Here is a 20,032-nt window from a genome sequence, read left to right on the forward strand (position 1 = left end):
CTGTCAGTCACGATTGCTTGCTCAGGGAGGATGGTATTGGGTAAATCACATGGGTGAAGGCTGTTTCCAACTTTCCATATGTTTTTTTTTTTGTAACAGCCACTTTTTTCGTGTTCATTCCTCAAAGAAAACAGACTCAATTTGCTCAACTATCTTCTGCTGTTTATTATGATTGCTCCAAGTACTCAATAAAAGAAACTTGATAGTTTGGCCTGTGTTACATAACAATGCAATAAAAGAAGCAATATTTTAAGAGCAACTTTCGTTGTTGTGAATTGAACTGAAGTTCCATGCGACCGCCGCGGAGGCTCAGTGGCTGTGGTGCTCGGCTGCTGACCCGTGTGAGTGATGTGATGGTGCTTGGCCCAGTTGGTGTGGGTTGCTACAGATGGCGCAACGTGACCTGCACAGCAAGTAGCCGCACCGACATCGTCACCTGCCTTGTCCTGCTACCGTTTCCGGGAGCCTCGCTTGTTTCTGCTGTTTTCCCGCGATGGGCGAGTCAGTCAAGCCATTGCCGCTGGAGTGATCAGTCGGTGTGTTAAATGTAACCTTAACCCGCATTAAACTGTTACCCTGCTATGCGAGTCTTCCTGCGTTCAGCCCAAGCCTCACACCCGAAAAACGCTGGTTTGATCCCGGACGTGGCGATCACATTTCAATGGAGGCGAGATGCTAGAAGCCAGTGTTCTGTGCGATGTCAGTGCACGTTAATTACGGCATCCCTCATAGCCTGAGTCGCTTTGGGACGTTAAACCACACAAACCAAACCAATCAAGTTCCATGCTACTGAGTTTATTATGTGCTAACTGGTATGTAATGGTGTCGTGGACAAAGGTATGTTTCCAAGCACGGTGGCTCAAGCCGAAAGTACTGTGACACTTGAGAGACATACATAGATGTGTGGCACTTTGCGAGAATTGCACTGACCCTGTACATGTGGGGGGAAGTTTTGCCGACGGAGCATTTGATTTTTTCTGAAATAGAGAAACGCAAACAGCCATGCGATCTTCCCAAAGCCCCATTCGACAACTTGCCTTACTTTGCTCCTTTCCCTATTAAAGGCTCCGTGACGTGCAGTTATCCTCACTCCACCATAGGACTTTAGCAACAGTGGTCTCAATGGGTAAGCACGGTCCCCGTAGAGGCAGTAGTTGTGCCCTTGCACTAGCTTCTCCAGCTTCTCGTACGTTTTGTTTTTCCGCAGGATACCTAAGAGACCTGAAAGCAAAAACGGGGGTAAAGGTACTGTATTTTTTATTCCTCCTCACTAGTACAAAAGCCAGTTGTACTGATGCCATGCCAATCAACGCTAAACACGAAACTCGCCAGCATCATGTCGGCTACCGAAGAACGGCCCCCTGCTGAGTTGGCAAATGATGCCATTTGGGCACATGATAGATTGGTATTTCACGGAGTGAACACGTTTGTGCCCAGAGAAAAAAGTTTTGACTGGTCGATGGCCTACAGATAGCCCTGGCGGTTCCATCTATGAACCCCCAGCAGTTGTAGAGGGGGGGCTCCTTTGGAATGTATGGCCTACAAACCAAATATCGGTAATGACAGTCGAAGAAATTTGAATGAATTGCTTACCTGAGCGAACATGTCAATTGTAGGCAGATCAACCCAGGTGTGGTTGTTCATGTCTTTTAAGAGGTGAGCGAACTTGTCTTGGATGTGCGAGAGTACATAGCTAGTCACTGAGGAGATCAATGAGTAGTGCTGGCCGAAAAGATGCTCCGACTCGCAGAGCCTCTTAGGGAAAGACAAGCAGCGCTGTGTGATGCAGAGGGCTTCATCTCCGGGGACGAGCACACTACGGTGTTTAGATGACATCGGGCACAAGAAGAGCACTTTGTAGTCTCCTGATATCAGCCTTTTCAAAATGAAAATATGACCGAAAAAGCCCACTGTCCACTGTGTCGATGTTAAGGTATCCGCCCACCGAAAGCGAATCTCGCCGCGCCACAGAAAACAGTTCCGTGACTACAGGGTCTTCGATGTCATGCCACGTCAGCTGACTCAATAAGAGTGAATTTTGCAGCACACTTTTCTTGTTTGCCATGACGCCGGCCTAAAACCACTGCAGCAAAAAACTCGCAAACGCAACGAGGTGCACGACTAGAGCATGACTATGGCACAACCACTTTCTGGCCCGGCGTTGGCTCGCAACTGTGCTCTGTAACAAAAATAACGAACCTTGCTTCAATAACAATGTAAGACTTTCCTTTTATGTGTTATAAAATGTTTACGAGAGAAGATATTCCTTCCTTGTGCGGCAGAACAGTAAAAATATGTTTTTATAACTGTAGTTTCATCTTGTGCAACCAAGGGATTCTACATGCAACCCGGCATTTTCTCCGCTTAGCTAAAATGCAATTTTGTAGCCAACGCTCCGGTTAGGCTGAGTGGGCAACGCGAGCGGAATGGAAGTGCAAATGCGCTCCGCTAAAACGCTCTAGTAGACAGTTTTAGCAGAACATTTTTGACGGTCCGCTCCGCTCAGCGGGCTAGCAGAAGTGCGCATGCGCGACGCGTTCAGCCGTGAGCGGGCGAGCAGACGGGAGCCCCCTCTCCACTAGAAAGCCCTCTCAGCGGAGCGTGTCAAGCGGATCTAGCGATAACAAAATGGCTGCCCCCAGTGCTGCTGGCCCGTCACGAGCTCGTTTGAATCGCGATGCGTAAAGCGCAGACGTAGAATACACTTCAGGAGACATGAAGATCTTCTACTTCGGGAGGTTGTAGCCATAAACCCGTTTCAAAACCCTGACACGTGGGAAACTCTTCAGACCAACGTGATCGCGGCGCTGCACAAGGAAGTCATGCTTCGTGCGATAAAAGATCGCGTGGAGCTACTGGTCGGCTACTTTAGACAGGACGACCGAGAGAACCTGCGGAAATGACTTTTCTTATTTGTGTACAGATTGCTGTTGATTCTGCGTTGCCTCTAGCAGAAAAAAAACCCGTAGAATTGTTCCCACGCTCGGCCTACTATTTGTTTTTAGGTCCGCCACCGAGGAGCAGTACGAGCTGCAGCAGCTGCTACAAGAAGTGTCCGACTTGGCGCGGGAGTTCAATTGTATCATGGATATAAAACCCAGAAAACGAAAAGGGGCCGCAGAGGTGCAACGGCAGCAGGCATCGTCAGCTGCTGCCAAGGCTACTAACAGTGCGCAGCGCAAGAGACACGCCGCTGCCGAGACCCTCTTATCGCAGTCCACCCATGCCGTGGACAAAGTTGAATGGTAATTCTCGCGCTAAAGAGGCTCATCTGCTGATTAGTGTATACATGGTCTTCCAGCGTATATTATTCACGAAGGCAGGACAACGTATCTTGCACTGCTGATATGGATCGCGAGGCATTTATTGAAAAGTGCAGTACAAGAGGTCATTGCTTTGTGTCGCATTTGCGTGACGCATGCGGAAAGTCGTAATTTTGACAAGTCCATGAATGCATATGTAGTGGGTAGCATATTGCAGTACATGGTAAAGCCGGCACAATCTTGGACAAGTTTATGTATGACATAAAGACATGTTACAGGCTCGTAAGTGTAATCAGCAAGCAGGTTTTATGTGCATGTGTAGCCCTACAGTTATTGATACATTATTTCACTGAGTATCTTGGTAACCACACAGTACAGCATATTGAAAGAACAGAAAGCCTGGATGAATTATTGCTGCTGTGCCATCTACTTCTGGAACTTCTCTATAGAAGAAGCTCACGTTGAACAGCCAATACAACTATTTTTGAGGTGCTGCTGTTTTTTGTGCATGTTGGTGTTCATGTGAAAGAACAGGTCATCGCTCCAGTCTCAAGCGTAGTGCATCAACTGCTCCCGTAACAACAAAAGGAGGACAAACTACACAGTACAGCAAGATAGTAATCACAATTTCTACACCACGTTTTACTGCGAAAAAGTGTGGTATTGGACAGCTTTTATTTTTTTTAGCAGATCAGAATGCATTATCTATCATTACATTGCCAGTGATTTCTTTTACTGCTTTGCATCTGTAGAAATAGAGTCGCCAGCTTCAGAGTTGCTCTGTGGCATCTATACTGTGGAGTCACGGCCTCCAGTATATGAATGCCATATGCCAAACTCTCCTGCACTTTCAGACACCAGGCCAGTGAAAGATGCCTCAGATGATGGTAACACAACAACACCTGAGCAGCAAGTGCACCAACCACAACGCAAGTGACAGTGCATTCCAGGAACTGCACGAGGTGAGAAGAACAATTTACTGTGTTACTACTCATCAGTCTGTCAATAGTGCTACATGCATTTTTTGTCACATATGGCATGATTTCTGATGCATCATTCTTTATAAGATATCTTCAGTCAGAGGATGGTCATACTGCATTGTTTTACTGTTAATGTAGTGCACTGCTTCTTCATAGCTATGAAACAAGGGAAGTCTCACCACAGAAAGGGCCGGCTATTCCAGAATTGTAGGTAAGGAACGAAAAAAGGTAATAAAATTGCAAAACACTGCCAAAGACTACAAGGTTATAAAACCACGAGAACACAATCATAAACAGGCCATGGGATCATAGAAGAACTTCGATTGTAAAGTACTGATTAACAGAAGCTTGTCAAGCCACTGCCTATGAGAAAATCCTATAGAGCTTGATAGATACTTTGTGCAATGAAACGGCACTTATTTGAAATGTTCAGGTACCTGTGAAAGACTTCTGACTACTGGGCTGCATTGTCGGCTTTCTCACGTCTTTGAAGAAACTTGTTTCTCAGTGGATAATTGTTCTGCCCACGGTGGAAGAATATGAGAGGCATATGAACAGACCCCCAAACGAGATAGAAGACTGACCAACATGAACTGCTTTCTGCGACATATTGCGCAGGAGAGCGGGAGCCATCAGTGAGGTGGGAGTTGGCTTGGCGTTTTAAGAGAGTAGCCACAAGCGAACTTGGAAAACGTATTCCAAAGCTTATTTTTGCATATACATCGTTTTGTTGGTGTCCGCATGACAGAATGCCGTTATCTGGGCAAGTCAGTGGTGCTAAAAAAGTTGCCAGTTGCTACATAGGTAAATGCGTCGCTAAAGAAATTATGGGATTCACAGTATCAATAAATGAAATGAAAAGGTTGCTAAATATGCTCACTCTGAAAATGCGTTACTTGATTCATTTCTGGTTATAATTAACAACAAAAAAAAGAAAGTGCTCTTAAGGGCAGCTTTCCTTCAATGCCAATTGTAACTCGTCTTTGGCAGCGGGAGCAGCACAACATCGAGCTGAACGAGTTTGACTTGTCATTAGAGATATTGATACAACCTCCCATGCCTCCCATGTACAATTTGGGATTAGGTGTTAGAGGGTTAACATGGGGGGAGCACCCAGAGGAGTAATTTCAATCCATTTGTGGGAGGACTGCATGCTTCGAAAGGATGTGCTACTTGACATTGAATGTTGTATGGTTAACTTTAACAGTATTTTTGTTTATTCCTGGTGCAGCCCTGATGGATCTCCATGGATGCCAACAAACGCGGCAAGAGTTTGCAGCACTCACTTTGTGGGCAACTGCATAAGTAATACGAGTGAGCATTTCTCGTACATTCCCACTATTTTTCCACCTGAGTACAAGAAAGCGCCCGACCGAGAAAGGACGCAAAGGTAATATTGCCAATCAAACGGAGAATAGAATTTGCAGTCACTTTTGGTAAATGTGCAAGGCTATGGTGTATGCACATTGACAGAAGTGGTAATGCATTTCACTAGACACCAGTGCATGGCAGATACGTGCCTGCTACTTCCCCAACAGAGCTGTTATATTTCATTTTTGTCTTTATTTTTCAATACAGGTGTCAGCGGCGCTTGATTCAGGCAGCTTCGTCCAGGCTACACAGTATAAAAAAGAGACGTTTGCCACTAACTACCACAGAGGCAGTGCCAAGAGCACCTACACTCAGATTCAGTCAGTACAGACAGGATCCAAGAGGAACATGAGCACCAAATGGACTGCAGTGAGAAATTTGAAGATGATGGGATGCTAAAAAGTGACATGGATGATCTGAAGTTTCCTACTGCAGGAGGCCTTTCACTAGTAACAAAGGCTGATGTAACCACCCAGTATTATTTTAGATGTTGCAATGTAAATGTTTTTATACTCCAGCAAGTTGTCATTTCATTACATTCTATCGGGTCTTTTTCTCACAACACTTTGGAGCATACCAAAAGCATAGACTTTGCAAACAGCTTTTTTTTTTTGCTATTTCAGGCATGCCAAACAGTCTTCAGCCACTGGGAAGCTTACTATCTTTCTCTCAATGACAAATTGTGATGAAGCATCTACTCAAGTTACTCACACCAATCAGACTCACCGGGTTGACCCTTCCCTGAACTTTTCATTCTCTGTTTTGTTTGTACATGTTTGGTTGTTAATTATATAGGAACAAGCATTTTTGTTTGCTTAACGGTTGAACTTGAAGGAAAAAAATTCTCTTCTTAAAGTTGCTGCAGTTTTATCCGCATCTAATGTTGATGTTCACTCTACTTCTCTATAGGTCACTGGGACGGATGGAAGCTAGCGAAGGTGTGGTTTTCAAAGCTTTAACTCACTGCGAGGAACTGAAGAAGCACTACAAGACGTGTGTGGCGTGACACTCCCAGTATTCAGCCTGTTGAACCTGCTACCTACCTCTAGGTACAAGAGCACAGATGCCACACGTGAGGATAAGTTATGTTTCTTCCTAGCTAAACTTCGCCTTGGGATAACATACAGTGCATTGGCAGTTATATACGGAGAGAGTGCGACAACTGCATCATATATCTTCAAGAAAATGCACGAGATCTTGAGTGTGGTGCTGCAGGAATGGGTCTATGTGCCACCAAGACAAGTCATCAAGCTGTCCATGCCACCTGCATTTAAAGTAAACTACCCTAACTGTAGTTTGATCATAGACTGCAGTGAAATCCGTAGAGAGATGCAGTCAAAACCAGATTTCCAGCATGTTTTATACTCCAACTACAAGGCAGGCTACACCGTAAAGTTTCTTGTAGGCATCATCCCCAATGGGATGGCCTTTGTCTCTAAGATGTATGGTGGGCGGCATACTGACTCCATCACGCAAGACTGGATTCCTAGAGCTCATCAAACCTGGCGATCTCGTCCTAAGTGACAAAGGGTTTCCTAGCACAAGGACAAACGTAGAAGGAAAAGGTGGAATTCTACTCATGCCCCCATTTAATTCTGCTGGGGGTCAGATGTCAGAGGCCATGGACAATACTTACAAAATTGCCGCTGTACGCATTCACGTTGAGCACGTCATTCAGAGGTTAAAAATTTACAAGATCTTATCCAACAGCCTATATGCTTGGTCCCCCACATGAGCAAAGTGCTTTCTGTCTGCGCTGCCCTTGTCAACATGCAGCCACCTATTGTAAAGAAATGAGACACTTAGCTTCACCTCGCTCGATGGCTACCTTCTAGAGATTGTGCTGTCATTCACCAAATTAAACTGTGCATGAAGCTTGTTCAAATGCTGTTTGATTTGCATATACGAGTAGCCCACTTCGGACCTGCACAGAACTCAAAATTCATCCCGACTTTTATTGTAGCCATACAACAATGCGCCTTTGTTTATCGCAGCATGTGGGTTTTAGCGACAAGCCAGACTAGAATATGCCAAACAAAAACAATAAGCCATGCATGTACTTAACCCTTATCACTGATGGCAGCAGCTGCATGTCTTTCAGTGCAGTCAAGTTGAAAATAAAATATCCCATGTCTGTGCTGCGCTAAAACTGCATGAATCTCCCATCACAAACAGGGTTATACTGGGTGTTTTAGGGAAGACTAATTTTCAAAAATAGGCTTTTTGAGTTATGATGACTGTTTTTGGGGCATCATAATTGTACCAGCGTCAGCAACTATAACAGAATATGTGAATAAAGGCAACTAGTTAGCCGGTTAACTAATTTGTGATGAGTAGCGCTTCAATGATCACAGTATGTATGTATAGCAAAACAAAGCAGCTACATACCAGGACAATGCGTGCTTCAAGTTTCTGTTCTAAGCTCTGTCGAGCTGCACCTTCTGTCTTGATGCCTGTTAAACGGTAACGCAGGATAGTTACTTCAAGTACTAAAAATTTGGTGTGTAAATGGGCTTCTCTAATGGAAATAATCAATACTCGCAATAGACTGCAATACTCTAACATAATTTTCATTTTACCAGGTTCTCGTGCATTCAGGAAACCAAACGTAACGCATTGCAGCACTTGCGTAGGTGGTGGCCTTTAAAAGCTGCTGGGCAGCCTTTTGAAGTTTGGCGTCACATTTTGTTGTGACGACTGTGTGGGCTTTAGACCCGCTGATCCTCAGCGTGCGCTCCACATGCCATCTAGATAAAGGAAACATGTGCAATGTTAATTGTCTGACATTCATGCTCTGTGGAAGTTCTCTGGTAGAATCCACAATACTGTGCACAGTTCACCTCGCCCTGAGTAAGAATAGGCAGGTCAGCAACACTCCCGTGGAAAAGTATCTTCTACCTGTAACTCAGTTCAGACAAGAAGTTTTTTGGTTGCGTGTCCTTATCATCTATAATTTCCAGGTGATGGTAGACAGACTTGGTCAACATTGGAGCTAACAGGTCTTCCAGGAGCTCTCTTTCAACAGCTTTTGAAGCCCTCTCAACAACATCATCAAGGACTTCTTTGCAGATCAATTTGTCTGCGTGTTGCGTCATGAACGCTAGCACTTCTTGCAGTCAGCATGTGATCTCTGGATACTCGAGCAGCACAGTGCATGAGGCAGGCTTCACATCTAGGTCTGTGGATTTCTGACCTGTTTTAAGAATGCGAAGATGAAATGACGTCACACTGTGTCTACAAATTAAGTGTTCAGAACATACCTTGGGCTGAATGTGCCAATCTAATGAGAGGACTAACCATATAAAAGTTGTCTATTCGACAAATACCTGTGACCAACACTACACAAATGTGGTTAGGGGAAAATGAGAAACTTTTGAAACGGGCTGTCACAGCGAACTCGCTAGGAAACAAGTCCATCACGTCCTCTGATGAAAGCCTCATTGTTGAGGCTAGCTTGTGCAGGACTTCTTCTCGTGAGAGTTGATGAAAAAGCACAGCAGCAGCGCGCTGGCAGTGCCCGTGGATACCAGCCTTTCAAGTACACTTGCCATGGCAAATCTTAAGCTGGCACTTTAAGGGGCATGACCATGCAAGCTGTAAAAAATATTACGAAGTGCAGTTAAGACTACCTGCGTGCTGTGAATGCGAAAGAATTTGTGCCTCAAGGTGCCCTAAAAGTTACCTATACTTGTTTACTAACTGGTAACTGGCACTATTTCAAAGGCCTTGATGTTTAAGATCCTTGCAGTAAAGGCATCAGGTTGGAGCCTTTAGGTCAATGGCATTTACCCTGAACGTCTTCACCTAAAGGCCCAACACCTTTGCAGTGAAGACCTTTCGGACAAACGCATTTGACCTTAAGGGCTTCACCCTTCAGCAATTTGACTCAAAGGCCTTCATCATAAAGGCCATTGGGTGTCTATGTGTACACGGTTTTCGGGGCGAGGAGGAAAACAACATGTGACGTCACTAACACCGTCTACAGTGCGTACCCATTCACTAGTTGAACCATTCACAAGCACTCATTCACTAGTTGCCTCTACTCTGATGACGCCACACCTATTTTTCGTGACCCCTTTTTCTGCTCACCGTCGACGCCGGATGTCGTTGCTGACTGATCTCTCCGAATGTGGCTTGGCAATGGTTTCGTATTTGCGAGCTACATCACTGAAATGAACTGATGCAAACTCTCGAATGTGGTTGGTCTCCACGTGACCCGCTCTCATATCGGCCGTTGCACGAAATCAGCAGAAAAAGAGAATGTACTGATTGCTTCAGAAAGGGCGCGATTCTGGGAACGCCTGCTTAATTTCGCATCCACATCCACAACCTAAGCTTTTTTTTTTTTTTTTGTCGTAAACTCGCGCAGTTCACGCTGCACAGAATGACTAGCAAGAAGCCATTGAAAAAGCTGTGAACTCTTTTTGTTCGTCGCTGTGTGCAAGAAATGTCATGAAGAGGAAAGGCCTCGACACAAAGAAGCAAAGCCGCAATTGACGAGCGAACAGGAACTGGTGTGGAGGAATCTTTCCTTCTTAAATTCTTTCCTTTGACCTTCCACTTATGCGGCCAATTGCCAATAAGAAAGTGCTGACCACATTTTGCGGAGCTGAAATTGTGCGACTTATTGGCGGAATGGATTAAAAAAAACGAGTAAATTACCATGACGGAAGCCTCCAGCGCACGAAGGGGCAAGGACACAGAAGCCGAAACTGCCACGTTAGCGAAAATTAAGTCGCTTGCAGTGCAAACGTTCAGGTTTTTTTGCATGCATGTGAATGCACGTTCTTCCATGAAAGTAGGCAGTCCAAAAATTGTTGATTATGCGCGTGCGCAACGAACGTATATATATATATATATATATATATATATATATATATATATATATATATATATATATATATATATATATATATATATATATATATATATTCAAACAAATGCATTTATTTCCGTTAATTCACATACAACAACCGTGACAAACACATACACTAAGCGCACCGAATGGTTGCGGTCACCCTACAAACCTGAAGGTTTGCTAAATTGATCGTGCAAAACGGTGCAATAGTTACCTCAAATTCCACGTCGTAAGCGATGTTGTCATTCACCTGTGACACCCACTTTGCCTTGACGAAGTCAGTGTTCTCTTCAACAATCTGCGCAACACAGTGCACATGAGCCACCAACAGGTGCCCCCTTTTTATGTTCGCACTGCGAAAAAAAAGCATCACTGTCGGCTATCTTCTTGAAACCACATCTAAGTGTGTACATCGCTGCACACCCACTTCACGCACTACGGCGTTCAAGCGTGCGCGCAAAACAGGCTACTTTCACTAGGGTATCCAAGCGCGGGAGAAGAAAGCAGGAGCGCGTGCATGCGAAAGAGATTTCCCGCCTGCAAACGTGAGAGCGCGCGCGTGGGCGAATCAAATTTCTCTCACCAAGCCACCAAGCGCGAGAGGAGCAAGTGAGAAAGGATGAGCGCGCATGTGCGCAAAACGACTTGTTTTCATATGATGTCGATGCAGGCACACACAAGTCAGTAGGGGAGCTCGTCGGCCTGCCCGATCAACTAGGAGAAGCCGCTCGGGGAGAGCGCTGATCACTGCCGTCCGCAGTGCCCCCTTGCCCAGTTTGTGTCCCCTATTGCGGCATATTAACAGTGAAGCCCAAGGAAAACTTAAGCATTAGCGTCAACACCTGCTACTGACTGAAAATCGGAACTACAAGATTGCGTTGACGACACTGCTGCAAGGACAAACGAGCTGGCTACGAGCTTTTTCATTGCAAGTTTCGACTGTTTGAATGCGCTACTGGCGTCTGTGGTTGTAAGTGCGCAGTTTGTGGTGGTCGCATCACAGCGTGAGAAGGTGAGCGGGATTTTGGCCTTGCCGTGAAGTTGGCTGCTGTGTGCTCGGACTGCGGCGATATTGCGGAAGGGTGGAGCTCACCGCGTGTAAGCAGCAAAGCAACGTTCGGGCCGTTTGTGACAAACATCCTTGCTGCGCGCGCTACACAGAGTACTGGAAACCAACAAACCGCCCTAAATAATATTTTTGCGGCCATGAACATATCCCACAGGGGCATCTGAAAACGAAACTTGCGCCCACGGCGACTAAAGCAACAGAAAAGTTGATGGGGACATGTGCGTAGTCAGTCCGCAGTTTATATTATGAACTGCAAATCAACAGCACAAATAATATTGCCATATCATACGATGGCTCCTGGATGACACGGGGCCACTAGTGCCATATAGGCGTTGGGCCAGTGATAAAGCTGTTCACTGGCTTTGTCCTCGATTTTGTTGTGCTCAGCAACGTTTGTGCTGGGTGCGCACGGACACCGAAATACGATAACCCGACCTACGGCCTGGAAGGAAGACCATGTATGCCAGAAAAACACCGATAAGAAAGCTGGTGACATGGAAGTTGAGGCTACATTGATCCTTGTTCAACGGTCACTGCAAAAGCATGGGCTGCGGTACACAACTTTGCTATCAGATGGTGACAGCCGCACTTTTCTTGCCATAAAAGAAGCCCAAGTATACGGGTTCATACCAGTTAAGAAGGACGACTGTGCGAGCGACGACCACAAGAGAATGGGCACGGCACTGCACACACCAATTTCAAAACAAATGACCTCTGAGGCCAAGAACTTTGGTGGCAAAGGTAAACTGGCGTCTTAATTGCCAAGCTGAGTAGCTACTATGGCTGGGCCTTGAAGTCCCATAAAGGTGATGTAAAGGCCATGCATAGAGCAGTCATGGCCACATACTACCACATTACTTCGAATGATGCGACGTCAAATCACACTCTGTCCAGGAGGCCCAAACTCATGGTGTCGCCAAAATGCCATGAAGGCCAAAGGGGAGCCAACTCCCAAGCACCGCTACAATCTGCCACCCCATGCATGTGAGGCGCTTCTTCTTTAGTATGAACGTTTGTCTGATGAACTACTTCTGCGATGCACAAGAGGAAAAAGCCAGAAAAACAATGAGGTCTTCATTCAATGATGTAGAACCTAGCCCCAAAGGAAAAGCATGCGTCACTGCTTGCTGTGCAAGCGGCAGTGGCGGAGGCCGTCATGAAGTTCAATGCGAGAAACGAAAAAGCCTCCACAGTGATACTTAACTGCAGCTAAGCTTTGGCCACCAGATGACCAAGCGCATGATGGAAAAAGATCACCGCCGAGCTCAAGCATGTGCACGCAAGCATGCATCTGCTGAAAATTTGCAGCAGGTGTTCAGAAGGCATCACCGTAGTGACTCTAGCCAGACTGACTATATTCCTGGAGGCTACTAATGCAACAGCACTTCCAAATATTCAAATATTTTGTAATGTTCTGTAACAAAAATAAGCTCATTTTGTTTTTGTTTTCAAGTTTTCTCAGAATCTCCTTTTTTGGTGTTTTTTAAGCTTGCCAAGATACTATCTTGGCCTTCAGGGCAGATAGAACCGTAATTTTAACAGCGGCATGTAGCTACATGTGTGTACTACACAATGTTCGGAGCAGATTTTCTTAATTTAGCTTCTGTAAATTTTTAATTGGGCTACTAATTGGACCACATGATAGTCATGTCTGGAGATTGCACTTCGAATTGCTGTAAAATTGGTAATACCTGCAATATAAAAAAGTAGTCCTACAATAGACGAGTTGCATAAATGCCAGCAACACTGTAAAAAGCTCTGAAGTGTTCAAGCAACACTGTGCAGCACCGCCATTGTGCATGAAAACACTACAAAAAAACGCAGTGCACATGCGGATGCGACAGGGATATGCAAGTTGGTTCTATGTTCTGTGGCTTTATCTTGACGTGAACAATCGTCTGCGCAGCATTTTGTGTTCCCCGTTTGTGCAATCGCTCCCAGCAATGTAGCACCATTCAGGGAAGGTAATTTTCCCCATCACTGGATGGAAGAACGACCTTGCCGTATTACCTCCGCTGTCTGATTGGAGCGTACACGAATTTTATGCAGGGCCATCGGGAACGAAACGAAGCTACCAACGAGGCTACCAATTTCACGCGGAATCGTACGTCAACGTGTGTGCACTAAAGACCAATGTCACCCAAAATAGGTAAATATTTGTGCAACTGTGTCGCATGTAAACGGGCGATAGTCGCACCGTTGACGCTCTGTGATAAAAGTGCTTTGCTGTTGTGTGAATGTTAAGAAATCCTCATGAGTTTATTTAAGCTTAGGTTTAAGAAAACAAATTATAGACAAGTTGGTGCCATAGTTTATTCTCTTGTCTGAAGTCATGGATGTAGGAGCTTAGCACTCTATTTATTTCCAGCACCGGGGTCACCTTCCTGAAGGCACCATGCTACCGAAGCAAAAAGAACGCGTCCCTGTATTTCGTGATGATAGCATTGGACACGACACACATCATCGATGGAAGCTGCGACTGCCCGGCAGGAAAGCTCGCCTGCAACCACATGATCGCTGTTTTGAGGACTGTCATGCTCCTACAATCAAAGGGTTTCTCTGAGGCGCCGGACAAGCTCTTGTGCACGGATTTGCCTCAGCAATGGAGGATTCCCCACAGTAGCGCGATCAGAGGATGCCCGCTTCAATCTGTGGACTGGCGCAAAGTGAAAGAAGGCGGGACTAGCGCGCCAAAGTTTGCCTTGCTGAAGGAGCACCGTGCATGACGTAGAAATCGGCAGGAGCAGGAGCAAGAAGAGGCGAAGTAAAAGTTTGCTCAAGAACTGCTTTCGTTTGACCCGGATAATGACTTCGCGAAAGTGCTCCTGCTAACTGACGAAGGCGAGACCGTGCAGTCCAGGTTTGGGCTGGTGTCCTCATTGGCGCCACAGAGCTACTAGCAGTCCCTGCTGCCACACGGTTTCACCGTTCTTTCTGGCTTGCAACCAGCAAACGAAGAAGATTCTTGGGAAAGCATCCTGACTCTCACTTTCTTCGAAAGCGGCACAGCCTGGAATCCTCCAGCACACCTTGGGACAAACGTGTTATGCAGGTCAGAGGCTGGTCAATGTTTCTTGCAAGGAATTATTATGAATCTCTCGATTGTTGTGTGTTGGTGCCAAATGCTTGTGCGAATTATGTTTAGCCATGGTTTCGATGCTATAGGGAGTAATCACATTTAATATTTTAATTGCCTTGGACCCGCGTTTGGTAGCACATAGATGCGCACATTCATATAGTTTTCTGTCACTAGGTCATATCGGACAGATGTAATATGTTGTATTTTTAGACACCCTACAAATATTAAGATGTACATCTTATTATCTGTTAGACCATTGTGTGCACTGAGTGTAGGAAACATGCAATGTTTTTAATTTTCATATGTGTCTGACATTTATTTTATGCATCAGGAGATATGTGTGACACCATTGGCAGCTGATGCGCTTGAAAAGGACAGCCGCCAGCAGGCAAAAAGTGCAACATGGCAGCAGGAACGATGGCTTCGTGTCACATCCCCCAAGTTTGGTGCGGTCCTGAATTGGAAGGAGTGGACTGTAAAGGGCCTGCAGAACTTCACAGCTGCCAGAGACCTTTCTAGAGTTGCTGCAGTCAAGTTAGTATTTTCTTTTTATCCTTGTAAACGCATGAACAAAGTATATATGCCACAGAGTGGCATTAGCGTAACCAAAAATTGTACTAAACATTGTAGGGTAACTAACATTGTACTAAGTTTATTTCCGTTACATTTTTCCAGTTACGGCATCAAGATGGAATCACTAGCTGCTCAATGCTATGAGGATGCTCTACGCCATTTGGGCCACGCTCCTACAGTTAGCACCTGTGGATTGCTGGTTAACCCAGCCTTTCCTTGGTTGGGTGCGTCTTCCAACAGGGTTGTGTACGACCTCACAGAACAATCCTATGGTGTAGTAGCGATCTAGTGTCCCTACTCTCTACGTGACCACAAGGCGTCTGCCCTTATAAACACTTATTTCTGTTGCGTAATCAGGGATGGTGTAGCAGAGCTTAAGAGGGACCACCAGTATTATCATCAACTGCTTGGGCAGATGGGTGTATCACAGTTGCACTGGGGTGACTTTGTGGTCTATGGAGATATTATTTTGATCGAATGAATAAGATTTAATGAGAATGAATGGAAAAGTGCCAGGGAGGTGCTTGACAACTTTTACATTGACACACTGCTGCCATATCTGTTGAGCAGTGCAATCTGATCTGATACAAAAAAAACAATGTATGCTTCCTGTACACAAGTACAGATGGAGCTGCAACGAATCTTGTTTTGCAACTCGTCTATTGTGTGCCTTACACATTGCAGTGTCCAGCCATATGTATTTATAAACATTCTCACTGATAATCATTTTGCCATTGTTCAGATAAACAATAGGTGATTTAATTTTAATTATATCTGGAACCACTCAGTTAATTTAAAAAGTAATTATATTTTTTGAAACGGGCATGAAAAACTCTGTCTAGATGACAATTTTTATTAGACTAGTGAAGAAATAAGATGTTTCTAAGCTCCTCTTCCCCTTTTGGCCCAGAAGGATACGGAGAAAAACGTTTTCAAACCGGAACACTACTGCATGAGAAACTGAAACAAGCAGTCGAGCTGTTCCTCGGAATGCCGGCAAGGTGAAGAGAAAATGGCAGAAAGCAGGAAAGACGGCAGCCATGGTAAGCGCATGTTTTGACATTTTTAACTAAATAACTACTGCGTTACTCACGATCATATTTTTTGTTTTGTTTCTGATATAGTCAAGGCTCTAAATATAGTGAAAAGTTTTCCTTCCGATACATGCATTACCTGCAACACGCCCGATATTATGTTCACGGCATTAGGGAACGGCGATCTGTCGGAGGTGGAGGAGGACGACGATGAGGTTGAAGAGCCTTCTCCTGCAGACATGGGTGACGCTACAGACAATGAATCGGCAACCTCCACCGATGAATAAAGTGACGAAGTTTCCATGGAGAAAATGTCGTGGAGAAGGAGGTCACCGTCAAAACCGGGGACTGAGTTTCATACCGCTGGGGATGAAAATGAGAATGACCTCGATTGGCTCCCACGCCCTATGACTATTTTTCTCACTACGTCCCAAAAAGTGTGTTTGTTGAGCTTGCCGACAAGACGAACATGTGTTAGATTTTTCAAGAGGGAAAATCAGTTCAAACAAATGAAGAGGAAATAAGGAAACTCATTTCTTTGCATTTGGCTATGGGTGCCGTGCGGTACCCACGGCTGCGCTTGTATTGGAAGCCGTCGCTGAAAACGGAGCTTTTGTCAAGTGTAAACATGTAACGAAACCGCTTAAAAAGCTGTGCAACTGCCTGCACATAGCTGACGTGAATCGACCGCACGACAGCAACAACCGTTTGTGGAAAGGGAGACCACTTTTGAACTCATTTCTCCAGAGGTGTCAAATGCTCCGTCTGGAGCAGCACCTCTCTTTAGATGAGCAAATCGTACCATTTAAGGGAGAGCTTGACATCAGACAGTATGTCAGAGGCAAACCAAACCCCTGGGGTGTGAAGGTGTTTATGCTGTGTGGTACCTTTGGAATTATACATGATTTTCTTGTTTACCAAGGGCCTACAACTGAGCTGAACCCGGAAAACAAGAAAGGCTTTGGAGTCACCGGAGCCTTTGTCCTTCACCTCGCCAGAAGTATACCTGATGGCATTGCGCACAAACCCTTCAATAATTATTTTACTTCTTTGCCAGTATTGTGCGCTTCGTGAAAGGAAGATATATGCGGCTGGAACAGTCCGTTCAAGCCGGACAGAGAAGTGTCCATTGAAGTCAGAAAAGCTACTGAAACAGGAGCGAAGTGGTTCATCTGACAGCATGGTTAGCGGTGATGGAAAAATAATCCTCACGAGATGGATGGACAACCGGGCAGTAACAATGGCATCGAACTTCCTCGGCATGACGACAAAGTGTCAAGATGGAGCAAGGATGGCGCCTTCATAAATGTGAAGCGTCCCGCGGTTGTCCGGGAGTACAACAGGAGCATGGGAGGTGTGGACAAAACAGATGTTCTGATAAGTCAGTACTGAACATCTATTCGATCAAGGAAATGAATCCTGAAAGTAATAACTCATTTCATGAACCTTGCTGTGACGAATTCATGGCTGGAATACAGGCGTCAAGCTGACATTTAAGGAGTAAGCAAAATGCACCAAATGGTTTTGCTGGAATTCACTTTGAGCATAGTTGAATGTTTCGCAAAAGCTACAACTGCCAACCAGCCGCGCAAACGAGGCCGGTCATCTTCCTCTCCCCTGCAGCCTCTGAAAAGGCTAAACTGTGCCACCCAGCGACCAGCGTCTGACGTCCGGTACGACCAAATCGGTCATTGGCCCCTGGTAACAGCTGAACAACAGCAATGCAAGCATGAGGGATGTGAAGGAAAGTCGAAAAACAAGTGTGAGAAGTGCAATGTACACCTGTGCGTAACCAGCACAAAAAACTGTTTCAAAGCTTTTCACTTAGCCTAAGCTCTGTATCCGATTGTTTCGAGCTTTTTCATGTACAGTGTTAGTTTTGCACCCTTCAGATGTGTACAGAAGAAAATAAATTATAACCCCACATTTCTGTTTTACTGCTTTCTACAACCTTTAGGCCCTGGTGTCCTATATATGACATGGTGCCATCTTTTAACACGATGGAGTCATGAGGATATATTTGATGTTATTTTGTTCGTTGGGCTGTAGTAAACTGATATTAGCGGAACGAAAATATTTTTTGACAATAAAAATAATTCAGGGCTGGAAGGATTCAGGAAAGATTGAGCTCGACACACACTCATTGTTCGACAAGAGAGTCTGCCTGGTCTTGCAAGGTATCCCCTCGGTCGTTCACCAGAGGCAACGGATAGATCTGTTGCCCTTTTAGCTTTCTTAAGCCATTCCACACTTTTGCCTCCTACATGCATGAATTAATGCCAGAGAGGAACCTCGCCCAGCTTTCTCTCTTTGCCTGATGTCGTGTCTGCCTTCCCTGTGATTTAATTTCTTTCACCTGAATTAGATTTTCGGCATCTGGCGATCAGCGCAATACGCCCCATGCCTTGTTTTGTCTCTTTCGCGCCTCTCTACAGTCTTCGTTCCACCAGGGAACCTCATCGCCTCTTGCGGAACGCTGGACACAACAACCGTGCGAGTGCCCATGTGCTTTCCTGTGATGATTGTCGAAAGGTGAGCTTCTCCTCACAGTTCATGAGTATTGCGGTTGTGGTAGGTGAATGCACATTGAAGACCAGGGAAAAAAATTAAGAAACCCGTGCTCTGAGTATTTATACGTTGCTTCCGAAAATCACGCGAGGTGCATTTTGAAGCAGATGATGTGAGGAAAACACTTGTATTCGTGCAAACGGTACGCGTGCACGCAGCCTCACTTGCTGATTTCTGGAGAAATATGAGCATTTTACCTCAGTGTGACTGGAAGCCCTTCTGCAGGAGAGATGGGCCTTTTATGCTGCGTTGGTGGGTGCAGGATTCTCTTGTAGACAAGGCCCAATAGCTTGTTAAATAAAGCCTTTGTCGTCCTGCATTCAATAAATGAATGGAAATTCTGCATGACAACACGCTTTTCAGCCCGAGCAAAAACTTTCCAAACGCTACTTGCAAAGCAACTGAGAAGCTGCATGCATTATGTGTATCTACGTTTTATTTACCTGAAATACTTGAAATGGTATTCCGGATCACTGTGTTGTAGCTCCCGTAAGAGGTGATGGTACATCCCGTACCACAGACGTTTGTCAAATATTTCTCATATGTACAGTGACCACCTCCTCTTGCGGCGCAGGCGATGCAGCAGCAACTAGATTATTAAATTTCTGCGTGCTGGGCATGTCCATGCCATCTGAAGGAGGAGTCCAAGTCCTACCACGAAGTGCTGGAACTGGAGACGCTGCAAAAGCGTTCAATGAAAAGGCGCAAAACTTCCGTTCAAGGGAGCGAGCAGGAACGGGGATTGCTTTGCGAGTTTTACGGCAGGCAGTGTGCTGTATGTTATGCGTATTCTGCACATGCGCTTCGGAAGGTCATGCAACTCGCATACGAAAAAGGCGCGAAGGCAAGCGTTTCGCGCGTCTTTATGAGTGCAGAGACGCCACTTTCAGTTGTCACTATGGCTGCGCAAGGTGCTTAAGGCTGTTGTTTCTTTCTCCTGGCAGAGTTCGTAGCGGTCCTTCAAACCCTTAAATTTAAATATAGCATTTTCAAGGGCTTTAAAATCCTTAATTATTTTGAAGTCCTTAAATGCACTTGAATTTTGTCAATAGGCTTTCGCACAGCCAGTTTTTAGCAGATGCCTCTTGAACACCTCGCAACTACGTGCTTGAGCCAACCAAAGCATCCAATGCGATCCGTTTCTGTAGCCACAACGCAGCAGCGTTGTTACAGTGGCGGAAACGACCGCAGCTAAGCCTACCTTCCTTGTAGGAAAGGGTGTTGCGCGAATAATCGC

General features: G+C 45.3%; 1 protein-coding gene and 1 pseudogene across 1 annotated transcript in view; one reads left to right on the forward strand and one right to left on the reverse strand.

Moving 5' to 3' along the window:
* Positions 1–779: 779 nt before the first annotated feature.
* LOC126540045 (uncharacterized) overlaps positions 780–20,032 on the reverse strand; it is a 178,513-nt gene continuing 159,260 nt past the window's right edge. Inside the window, exons 7-11 of the mRNA XM_072286556.1 lie at positions 19,239–19,474; positions 18,993–19,109; positions 10,687–10,825; positions 1,594–4,216; positions 780–1,221 (exon numbers count right to left, since the gene is read on the reverse strand). The gene's annotated coding sequence lies outside the window, so the exon portion shown is untranslated. The remainder of the gene's footprint in view (positions 1,222–1,593; positions 4,217–10,686; positions 10,826–18,992; positions 19,110–19,238; positions 19,475–20,032) is intronic.
* On the forward strand, positions 4,136–7,448 carry LOC126540982 (uncharacterized; annotated as a pseudogene).

The sequence above is a fragment of the Dermacentor andersoni genome, chromosome 2, assembly GCF_023375885.2.
Source record: "Dermacentor andersoni chromosome 2, qqDerAnde1_hic_scaffold, whole genome shotgun sequence".
Lineage (NCBI taxonomy): Eukaryota > Metazoa > Arthropoda > Arachnida > Ixodida > Ixodidae > Dermacentor > Dermacentor andersoni.